Below are 12,517 nucleotides of genomic sequence, written 5' to 3'. Positions count from 1 at the left end.
AAGTATGTTATCTATTCTTTAGTTTTTCAAATTTATAATAATTCATTAAAGCAAGTTTCTAGTCTTTCATAAGGAGTCATCAGATATTTGAGTCAAAATCCATTTTGTGTGCCTTTTGCTGGTACACTTTGGTACTTTTCTTTCCTTATTTTTAATCATTTCTGATATTATGATCATATTGTCCATTTGACTAACCAATTTTTGAAATATTTTATCAATTTTGCATCTTTATTATGTACTTTTGCCTTCCAAAATTCTAATAGGTCATCTTTTTTAGGGCAAGCGATATATTTGCGGTATTTCCCAGTAATGCAAACAAAAGTTAGTTTGTTTGAATCTGCTGATTATGTCAAAATTGATTTAGAGCAACAGCAATAGCACTTAGACATATATACCGCTTCACAGTGCTTTACAGACCTCTCTATGCAGTGCCAACATATTGCCCCCAACAATCTGGGTCCTCATTTTGCCTACCTTGGAAGGATGGAAGCCTGAGTCAACCTTGAGTCGGTGAGATTCAAACTGCTGAACTGCTTGCAGCTAGCAGTTAGCAGAAGTAGCCTGCAGTACTGCATTCTAACCACTGTGCCACCACGGCTCTATTATCTTACCTTTGTATTGATTAATTTGCTTTGAAGCAAGCCACGACTCTTTTAGTTGTTCTTCCTTACTTGTCTTAATATCAAGGTAATGTATTTTCTGTAAAATTTTGTTTTTCTGCCTTTGAATCAGTTATGACTTCTAGTGATCACCTGGATTAGTCCCTACAGTTTTCTTGGCAAATTTTTGAAGTGGTTTACCATTGCCTGCTTCCTAGGAGCTGATAGTATTACTGGCCCCAAGTTACTCAGTTGGTTTTGTACTGATAGAAGGACTAGAACTCAGTCTCCCAGTTTCTAGCCTGGTACCTTTAACTGCTACACTGTCTTTTTCATATTATTTTCATATTATTTTTAAAAATATATTTTGCTTTAATATTTTCAAGTCACTGGTATCAGTCATAACTTATTGATCTTTCTTGCCAGTCAAATTAGCTTTTGCTTTAAATCCCTATTATGATGTTACCAATGCTGCTGTAGTATAAATTAATTGATTGGTTTTAGCCAATGTGTTTGTTAAAATATCGTCTGCTGCCAACTTAACATATTTTAATAGTTCTTTTCAATTATTTCTTATGATTTTGAGTTACTATATGTTTATTTTTTTATTTCTATCTATTTGCCAAAAAGCTGGCATTCATCATTTTTGTTCAATGTTTTTATGTCTTCAATCACCTGTTGTCTTCAATCACCTTTTGTTGTCACTCTTGGTAATATCTGATGTTGCTCTTCAAATATTCTGTTCATGCAATGATCTCCAGTTTCATTCATATTTTTATCAATACTATTAGTATTCTGCTAGTTTTTCTGGTTTGTTTGTTTTTAATTCAACATCACTAACAGCTTTTGATCTACAGATAAATCATTATTGATCCATTGATTTCATTTATATCATAAATAAGTCTGGGTACTTATTTTTTCCAAATACTAAACATTTTGTTTTGAATTCATCTCATTTTAGGGTTTAACTTAAAATAGCATTCATGATTTTTTGGTTTTTTTCAACTGACTATTTCTTTAACATTGCTGGCTCTTGTAGTCACTTTAAGCAGCCTTCCTGACTGTCTAGCAAGGGGTGTCAAACTTGATTTCATAAACCTGCATCAGGGTTATGTTTGACCCTGGGGGGTGGGGGTCGAAGTGGCAGGTGAGTGTGGCCAATTTAATGTCACTCATGTCAGGGACACCTATGGTGGCTCAAGTGCTCTGCCAGAGAAAATGGACTCCATAGCTCCATTTTTGGTGACTACGGCCTCCTACAGCCCTCTGCCAATGAAAACAGAGTTCATGCGCCTCTCCCAAGCTCCATTTTTGATGGCAGAGGCACCGTGGGCCAGTCCTTCGCTGTTTCCCTTGCGGGCCAGATCTAAGCACCCTGTGAGCCAGATTTAACACCCAGACCTTGATATCCCTGGTCTAGCAGAACCAGCTAACCCTCTAGACTGTTTATCAACTGATGACCAGGAGCCATCACACCACATGTGGTGCTTGTTGACTTGCTTTTCTATTGTGTTCATTATTGAAAATAGATTGTGTTTGTACCATAATTCATTATATACATACACACACACATTATTTATATCTTATGCATTTTCTGTTTTGTCTTACATTACCACATTTTTTCTTAATGCAAGCTTTCCATTTTCTTAAGAAAACCTTTGATTTTATACTTTAATGGATACTAATAGAGAACCAAACAGCTTGACCCCTTCTTACATTGCGGAATACCTTCTAACTGAACCTTGGTTATTGTGATTTTAAATAACCCTCTGGCATTAAGACGAGATTTGGTTCTCTCCCTTTCAGTCTTTTTAAGCAACCCCCTGATTTTTAATAAACTTGCCCTTTTTTATTGTGATTGTATTAGACCCCTCTTGCGTATATGCTAGCTGTAATTGCATTATGGTTTCTATGTCCAATCAGAATTTAGAAAGAAATTCAAATCTTTCTCCCCTTTGGACAGTCTCAAGATAAATTTTCTGAGGCAAAGTCAGTCTAGAAAGGCTGAATCAACCTTCATACCAGTCAGGATTGAATCCGTGGCTGTGGACAGAGTTAGCCTGCAATACTGCATTCTAATCACTATTACCACCATGGCTTTTCTCTTGTACAAAACATACTATAAATAAGTACATCTCCCTCATATATATATTTTTGCACTTCCTTCATATATATATTTGCAGTTCACCCATAGATGTATTTTTTTTTTAAATTGAGCAGCAGGTTTGACAGATTTCACCACCAACTTCATTTTCCTCTGTTTTCTTGCAAGCAGGAGTTCAGCTGCTTAAGGATGAAGCAAGGATTTATGTTGTGCTGAGGAAACAGCAAACAAATTAGTTGTCTGCATTATTATGCATGGGAATTACGTTGGTAGTTAGGATTTTTGGGGACAAGAATGCTGACTATGTGAACAGTTAATTGCTATCTTAACATCAAGCATGAGAAATACAGAGTGAGATGTCTATTAAGATGTGGAAAGCTAGGAAAACAACTGTCATATTTAAAATGCAGTGGTGTACTGCTCCGCTCATTCTCACTTACACACATAACTGTGATTTAGTGAGTTTATTAATATTCCTCAGTAATTCCCTTCACCAAAACTCAGAACTGTCCCAATTAAATCCAGCCACAATCAGGCCAAGATTAGTCCACAGAGCAATTGTCCAATAATCCACAAAGTCATTGAAAGTTGCTCAAACAAAATAATTCCACCAAACAAACTTAAATCCACACACAAGAGAGCTCACAAAGCAAGAAAAGTTCAGAGTCTCCAAGGTATGAATCAATTCCAAACACAGTGTCAATCCAGAGTGAAGCATGAAACATGACGACCAAAAACACAGAGCTAGAAAACAAACGCGTTCCCAGCAACACCTCCCTCTGTCTGCTGTGATAAATAGCAATCTTTCCAGTGCAGCTTATCAAGACAGGCGGGGCTTTCTCTTTTCTAGTAATCAAGGTGATCTCCGCTGCTCCTGCCTTTTCTCTATCCTATGTGTTTTTGGATCAGGTGCAGAAGGCATTTCTTCCTTCTCTTCACCGGGCGTCTGCCATTGCAAGCTTCCTCCAGCTAAAGCCTCCTCCAAATCTCTTCTGAATGGCTGTTCAGAGACAATCAATCAACTCAGTTTCTGATGTGCCAGGTATGGGCTCATCTTCCCCTGAGCTGATATCAGAGGAGGAATCTGGGGAGCTGCCAAAGGAAGACATCACAAGTGGTTATATGAAAGAAGTATACGTTGTCAGAAGGCAATCATCTGTTCAAAACGTGTGGTTTTTTTTTTAATACAGTAAAGATTCTTATGTAGCCATGTATAGTTGAGCACATGGGTGGACTTTGTTAGATTGAGTTTCAGCCAGGAAGTTTGATAGTATTTTCCTTTTAAAACCATGAAAAAAATGAGATTTATTTATTTATTTATTTAAAAGGCTTTAAAAGGTCATGTTGCAGTGTTATGTATATATATATTTTAAAAAAGATTGTGCAGTAAGCCTAATGATTTCAAAAATTGCAATTAATTAAAGAGAGAAGGGTACTTTAAAAACACTAGAAAGAAGCCAAGACGTGGCATCTGTAACAAATTGCAGTGATCTCAAAATGCAATGATGGAATCACAGGAAGTATGCAATCACACAAAGGATGCAATCACAGCAAATATGTGATCACATCATCATGCAAGTACAATACTTACGCACTTGATGTCTGACACAAGGGAAATACCATAAACACTTAACACTTTCAATAAGTAATCCAGGAAAATATGTTTTAGTAAATGAAAGTAAATGCATTATTATTGCTTTCTACTTTGTATAACCAAAGGAACAGCATTAAAGAAGATGATTTTCAGATTTGTGTACATTGTCTATAGTCTCCTTCCATGGTAAATGCCTGAGCCAGCCACTTATAATACACTTCTTTTCTAGCCCAATTTTAGCCTCATATAATGAGATGTTTGGAACTACCATACCAAAAGAATGGACAATAGGCCTCTGTGTTGCTATTTCACAGAACCAAAGACAACTGGGTGTACTTTAGCCTCTAAGCTTGGTTGAACTTTCTGGTCCTGAACTTTGGTGAACTTGTCATAACTTTCTCATACTTTTGATAATACGCCAAAAATTTCATCAGATAATGTCCTGGAAGCCAATAACAACTGAACCAATTCCACTGAGAATGATTTAGTACTACTACTTCCCACTAATCAACAACTACTAGAATCCAATTTATTTCTAATTTGTAACATATTGAAAAGCTAAGAGGCCAACATTAACAATGTGACCAAGAACTGGAATAGTGATATTCCCTTAATTGGGACTTATCTGATTGAATGTAACAACAGAAGCAGCCCTAAAATGATTCTAGCTAAGAAGCAATCCCAGGAGATAAACCTTCATTTACAACAGAAAGACTAGGCTCTAAACCGAGTGATACAAATTCTAAGTTTAGCATCAACACTATGGTGCTTAATTGGACTAGTAAGAATGGGAAATTGATTTTAAACAGTCAAGAATATTAAGATCCTTAAACAATCTAGAGCAAGTAGACAGTAAAATTAATTTTTAAAAACTATACCGACTATTTGAGAGACTGAAAATAGAAAGGAAAAGAAATTGGCATAAAACAACTAGAGAAAGAATTAAAAATGTAACATAACTGTCCACAAAAATTAAGAGACAAAAAGGTAGGCTATTGAAGACAAAGCCTATAAGGGACCTACCACTGAAGTGAGGAGAAGGGCCTATTCTGGAGCAATATTTGAATTGTTGGATTCCATGACTAAATATGTGAGCTTCCACCACCTGCCATATCTTAGAACAGGGGTGTCCAAACTTGGTCCCTTTAAGACTTGTGGACTTCAACTCCCAGAGTTCCTCAGCCAGCTTTGCTGGCTGAGGGACTCTGGGAGTTGAAGTCCACAAGTCTTAAAGGGACCAAGTTTGGACACCCCTGTCTTAGAAGATGTGTACATGTAGTGCCCCAGCCCTCAAAGACGTTGTTCATATTTGGTTTGATTGTCCGCCTTAGGTTTAGATAATTAAAATCCCTACTTGAAAGAGCAGCACTCTAGGATCCGAATCATAGCAATAGCACTTAGACTTATATACCACTTCACAGTGCTTTACAAACCTCTCTAAGTGTCAGCATGTTGCCCCCAACAATCTGAGTCCTCATTTTACTGACCTCGGAAGGATGGAAGGATTAAGTTGGTGAGAATCAAACTGCCAGACTGCTGGCAGCCAGCAGAAGTAACCAGCAGTACTGCATTTTAACCACTGTACCACCATGGCGCACTGTGCCACCACAGACTTAATCATAGATTATCCTATTTCTTCCTGGGCTCTGTATACATTGAGAACAGAATCATTAAGTTTATAATTAAGACTGTTGAATAAGAACCTGTTATATCAAATAGATTGGGATATCCTGTATTTATCTGTTTGCTGATTCTTTATATTTATTACATATGTGTTCTGTCCCCCCATCTCAGTCCGGGAGGCACATGAAATGACTCAATTAGCCGGCAATTTAGTCCACGGCAGCTATCAGCTCTGGCAGTAAACCAGCGAGCATCTGCCAAGGTTTTCTTTTATCTTTCTCGATGCTGGCGTGTCAACCAGGAAGTCAGGAACAAACAGCACTCCAAGCCAAATGCTCAGTCAAATAGTTCAGCTCAAGTTTTCTCCAGTCAGTTGATTTGTTCGTCACGAAGTAGTATAACAGCCCCTCCTGCTTTTATACCCTCTGGGGTGTGGCTCCGTGACTCAGCATTTTCTAGGCCTGCCCCACCCCTGCTTCTGTTGTTCCTGCCTCTCTTGTCTATGAAACCTGGGATCTAACCAGGACTGATTGTCCACAGCTGGGTCTGGGAGCATTGCCTGGGCGGGGGGAGATACAGGAGACAGAAGCCTCGTTACTTCCTCCACCTGGCCTGCCTCTGGCTCCTGGAGCTGAGCCAGAGAGGCCGGCCCTGTGGAGGGGAACCCTGACAGCCCTTCCCCCTCACTCTCTGAGTCACTCTCTGGCAGGGGGCCAGCCCCGGGGTGGTGGTGGCTGGAGCCACAACAATATGTACTTTATTACTGTATTTTTTTATCTGTTTTAATTAGAATCCTATGTTTTATTTTTGTTTTATTTTTTTATATGTTCTTAAGACTAATTAATAAATATCTATATATCTAGATACTACTGAGCACTCTGCACCTTCTGCAACATTCTGACTCAGACATAATGCCAGAATATAAGGATTTAATATGAAATGGGTTGACATCTCTTGGCATCTTTCCTTTATTCTTTTAAGCTGGCCTGTATGTTCCACTTATCGATTGTTCTAACTGTCAGGAAGTTCCTCCTTAGTTCTAAGTTGCTTCTCTCCTTGATTAGTTTCCACCCATTGCTTCTTGTTCTATCCTCAGGTGCTTTAGAGAACAGCCCGACTCCCTCTTCTTTGTGGCAACCCCTGAGATATTGGAACACAGCTATCATGTCTCCCCTAGTCCTTCTTTTCATTAAACTAGACATACCCAGTTCCTGCAACCGTTCTTCATATGTTTTAGCCTCCAGTCCCTTAGTTGTTGCTCTTCTCTGCAATCTTTCTAGAGTCTCAGCATCTTTTTTACATCGCGGTGACCAAAACTGAATGCAGTATTCCAAGTGTGGCCTTACCAAGGCATTATAAAGTGGCACTAACTAACATTATAAAGTGTCTTTCCATGAATGCGTTCTGTCAATCTTTGACATGTTTCTCATACATATTTATTTTTGCTGTCTTTATATCGTACATTGTAAAGGAGTCCTTTTTGCCTTTTTTGATTACTTGGTCTTTGGATTTGCTCAAAGGATCTTAAGATCTTTGGATGGAATTTGTTGCTTTATGGGTAATACCGAGGGGTTGACCAACCCATTGGTAGTTTTTAAAATATTTTGATGTATGGAAGGTTTTTTTTTTTGTGGATTATGATGGTTCTGCTATGGTTGTGTAGAGAATAAAGAAGATAATGATATACAGACTTTATTCCTAAGGCACAAAAGGCTAAAACATTTCATATAGATAACATTTGAAACAAATAACTTTCTAATTCTCTGAACTATAAGAAGGGCAGTACAGCAAAATCAGACTTGTAAGTTTTTGTTACTATAGTCAATCTCAATAAAAACTGTAGACATCCTATGAAAGTGATTTTATGGTTTGATCTACCTTGCAGGGCTAATAGTTGATTGTGAAGATCCCACTCCATTGGAAAGTTATATAATCTTTTTATATTTTTTGTAGTCCTGGGTAGTTAATATTAGCAATTTTGCTTGTCTGAATATGGTTTTTACTGTGTGCCATTTGATTGTTGTTGTAGCTGAATACTTGATTAGCATGTGTTGCTTTATGCATCTGGATTGGAAATTTGTCATTGTTTTCTTTGCTGATGGTAACTTCCAGGAAGGGTAGTTTGTTATTGTTCTATTTTATGGTTGTGAATTTGATTCTATCAAAGATGTTAATGGATTGTCTTGTGTGTATTGTTTAATTGTTCTTTCTTGATTATGACAAAATGTCCATATAATAAATCAATGATATGCATAAGAATATTGCTACTTCTAGACATTGTATCACTATTTCTACTAAGAATCTGGAGATGGTTGATTCCACTGATGGTTCACCATGTTTGTATACTTATATACAATGTTCTTTCTGCGCCAACTCAGTAAGCTCAAACTGCCCAAGGAGCTGCTGATCCAATTCTACAGAGGAATTATTGAGTCTGTCATTTGCACCTCTATAACTGTCTGGTTCGGTTCTGCAACCCAACAAGAAAAACACAGACTTCAGAGGATAATTAGAACTGCAGAAAAAATAATTGCTACCAACCTGCCTTCCATTGAGGACCTGTATACTGCACGAATCAAGAAGAGGGCCGTGAAAATATTTGCAGATCCCTCGCATCCTGGACATAAACTGTTTCAACTCCTACCCTCAAAACGACGCTATAGAGCACTGCACACCAGAACAACTAGACACAAGAACAGTTTTTTCCCGAAGGCCATCACTCTGCTAAACAAATAATTCCCTCAACACTGTCAGACTATTTACTGAATCTGCACTACTATTAATTGTTTCATAGTTCCCATCACCAATCTCTTTCCACTTATGACTGTATGACTATAACTTGTTGCTGGCAATCCTTATGATTTATATTGATATATTGACCATCAATTGTGTTGTAAATGTTGTACCTTGATGAACGTATCTTTTCTTTTATGTACACTGACAGCATATGCACCAAGACAAATTCCTTGTGTGTCCAATCACACTTGGCCAATAAAATTCTATTCTATTCTATTCTATTCTATTCTATTCTATTCTATTCTATTCTATTCTATTCTATATGTCAAACTGCAAGCATGTGAGAAGGCACATGCCTATAAGTTCAATAAATCTTGGAATTTCAATATTTGTATTACTTGTTAGGGGTTGGTGTGCTATATAGGAGTGGTGCAATAGATTCTTCCGCCTGTTTTGAGTCGCTGGATATGAAGAACACAATGGCATCAAATGATTTCATCTTCTTCAGTTATTAATTCTTCACTTTTCATGAGGCGCCGTAAAGGTCAATTAATGGAATATTTGGTCCCATCTTTGGGATGTCTGAATTTGTTGACCAAATTGTATGTTGGGTTCTTACAGGGATGCAGTTATGTTAGATATGTATAATTTTAAGGCTTTATATAGAAGTCAGAAAGTCTGGTCCATAGCTTTTCATATGCAACTTTCTTCTTTTGTTATTTGTCTGTTCGGGTTAGATTGGTGAAGATTATCTTGAATTGATTGTCCAATTTCTGTATTGAGTTTATGAGATTGTAAATTTATGAGGTCATAGCTTTCCTTGACATTCATTAGTTCTTTTGCTTTCAGGATGTACTGTGCACTATCCATGATACCTGTTGTTTAATACGCTTTGTCTCCTAGAAATATTGCAGAGGTAGGCTAATTCTTTGGTGTTTCAAAACTTTCTTCTGCCTTAAGATGATTCTGTGCCCATGTAGTCACAAGTACTCTTAATCCTTTTCCAATGTCCTCTCCCAAATAGATATATTGGAGGATATTTTTTCTCCCTCAGCCAAATCTGGTTCATTTTTCAAACTTGGTTCTAGTTTATGGCTTCTTCCCCTGGTCCTTTCTACCAAAACTGGTCCTGTTTTGCTATGTTGGAAGAACATACAAGCAGAGGCCCAAACCTGTTTGCATAAGAGCTTGAAATAATAAAAGGACACATGTAAGTTAAAGAAAGATAAGCCACTAAAGTAACATATAGATAACATATAGAACTGTAGAGAATAAACTTAATCTGGCAAAGGATGGATAAGAAAAAAGGCTTAATTGTGCATCTTCAAAATATACAGCAGCTGATACATATCAAGAAATGTAATAAAGAAAAGAATTGTTATTCATTTATTCAGCCTTTTTCAAAGAAAATGCACATTCCACCAGATTAATTGCGAAGAGGATGAGGTGGCAGAATTAAAGTCTAACTCTGATTCAAATGAAATCTGAAATGAATATGTATCTTTAACTATCATACTTCCTAACTCCGTGATCCAACCTTTCTGGCACTAGGGACCTGTTTTGTGGGAGACAATTCTTCCACAGACTGGGATGGGGTGGGGTTTTGTGCGCAACCTAGATCCTGCGCAAGTGCAGATGAAGCTTTGCTCACTCACTTGCCATTTTCAAGGTCAGTTCCTAATAGACCACGGACTGGTACCAGTCTGCAGCTTGGCGGCTTGGACCCCTGTCCTAAATGACTCATAGTAATATGCAACAAAAATAAAACAACATAATTCCCTAAAAATATCTAATTAATATGGTTATTATAGTTTACTGCGCAGTCAGCTGAATGTTTAGACTGGATTTGGTATTTTGATCTACCTATTGAGTCCATCCCAAGGACCTGAGAAAGGCAGATGTCGCTGTTTGATGTTGTTAAAGGTATCGTTGCATTACCTACACCAGCAAAGCTGGCTGAGGAACTCTGGGAGTTGAAGTCCACAAGTCTTAAAGGAACCAAGGTTGGAGACCTCTGACCTACACAACAAATAAATTCACAGCTGACAGTTCTTTAGCTGGTGTGGACCTTCATTCACAGCAAGTTCTTTCCAAGAACTGGATGTCATAATGTATTGGCGTAGTATATGTTTGGATCCAAACAATTTGGCCTTTTGTACCTGATTGATGGAATTTTTGCAAATGGGCAGATGGGCTAAGTTTAGCATTCCACTTTGACACTTTAAAACATTAACAGTTCTTTTCAGTAATTGGTTTCCTGAAGGTCAGAAGACAGGGTACTGCTGGATTTCCAGAGGAAGACTGTTTGATACGACTGGGATCATAACTGAGATCCATGACCCTCCAAATCTCCCATGTTCCTTTTCTAATTCTTGTCTTTTCTTTAGTACATGTTCGCATTTGTTACTTTGGTTTAAATAGAAGATTATATATACTGTATTTTGAAACAGAATTTATACCCCAGTTACTACTTAAAGCAGACAGTCCAGTTCTGTAAATGCTTCTGCATCGTCACACAAGGTTCTGTTGGTTGAAATCTGTATTTTGAACTGTATCTAGAAGACCATCAGTAACCAGGGAGTCAATGGAGATTCTCAGTCATCCAGGTCATGGCTATCCCAAAGGTGCTTTTTCAAGAGGCAACTGGACTTTCTGGTTTTTCTTTCAAGACGTTTCACTTCTCAACCAAGAAGCTTCTTCATCTCTTTTTTGAAACGTCTTCAAAGAAAAACCAGAAAGTTCAGCTGCCTCTTGAAAAAGCACCTTTGGGACATTAATCAGGGAGAGCTGACAGCAACTACACTATACACAAATAGTAGCTCCTACCAGCCAAAAAGCAGATTGTTGCTTTTTATATCAACTGCAACTTCTGGGAAATCCTATATAGAATGCATTCCAGTAATTTAATTGTGAATTGACAAGAATGCGAGCTTCTCTCACCTAGGCCTCTTTCTTCAGGAACTCGTTTTTTTTGGACGTTTTTCAATCTTCATGTCCAAAGATAGGGAAGCAAAGCTTGCAGAAAAATTGATAGACTAAAACCTGAAATGGTTTGGAATGTACTGTTGAAAGGGGAATTATTTCAGGAGATCTGGCTAATAGAAACAGTATTATCTCGGGACCATCTGCTGGTTCCTTTCTTACTCAAAAGCCACAAAGTTAGTTGGGATATTGAATGCTATCTATCACATGAACTGCAGAAAATTCAGCCAAATCTTTAACGTTTTAAAAAAACCTTTTAACAACCATTGGAAACCACTGGAATTCAACTGATTTCATCTCTTAAAGACTTGGTATAAGGTAGAATTATAAATAATAGAATTATTATAAAAACTGAATCCTTTTCTCAATAAAGAATACTGATAGAAGTCTTTTCAATTTTAATAAACCTCTGGCGCATTCAGTTACAGAAAAAGAAAATAGACAATCTGTTTGGTATTCTTTTCAATTAGCACATATCTTTATAAGCCTCAAAGATGCTTTTTCAAAAGACAACTGGACTGTGTTTTTTTTCCTTCTCATCTAAGAAGCTTCATCAATTCTGGTTGGATGGTGGGGGCTATGGAGGGGATTAGGATGTTTGTGTGAATGGAAGAATTATATTTCTTTGCAATCATCTGGTCATTAGTACTCTCCCTGAGACAGTGGTGAAATCTGAACCGGTTTACTACCGGTTCGCTGGCTGTGCATGTGCGCTGCGTGTGCATGCCCCATACGCACCATGCACCAAATGCGAGGTGTACATGCGTGCAGTGCATGCCAAAAGGAGGCATGGGGTAAGTAGAACAGCGCGCAGGGGGGTGATCAGCTGTGGCACGCAATCTTTTTTTTTACTTTTAAAAGCATTTTTTTTACAACCTA

The 12,517-nt window shown here is 37.7% G+C and overlaps 1 long non-coding RNA gene across 1 annotated transcript in view; it reads left to right on the top strand.

Moving 5' to 3' along the window:
* Positions 1 to 620: 620 nt before the first annotated feature.
* The window catches only part of LOC131187430 (uncharacterized), a 58,955-nt gene continuing 47,058 nt past the window's right edge, over positions 621 to 12,517 (top strand). Inside the window, exon 1 of the long non-coding RNA XR_009152548.1 lies at positions 621 to 687. This is a non-coding gene — a long non-coding RNA (uncharacterized LOC131187430). The remainder of the gene's footprint in view (positions 688 to 12,517) is intronic.

The sequence above is a fragment of the Ahaetulla prasina genome, chromosome 1, assembly GCF_028640845.1.
Source record: "Ahaetulla prasina isolate Xishuangbanna chromosome 1, ASM2864084v1, whole genome shotgun sequence".
Lineage (NCBI taxonomy): Eukaryota > Metazoa > Chordata > Lepidosauria > Squamata > Colubridae > Ahaetulla > Ahaetulla prasina.
The sequence above is the reverse complement of the archived record's forward strand: the minus strand, read 5'-3'. Positions and strand labels throughout refer to the sequence as shown.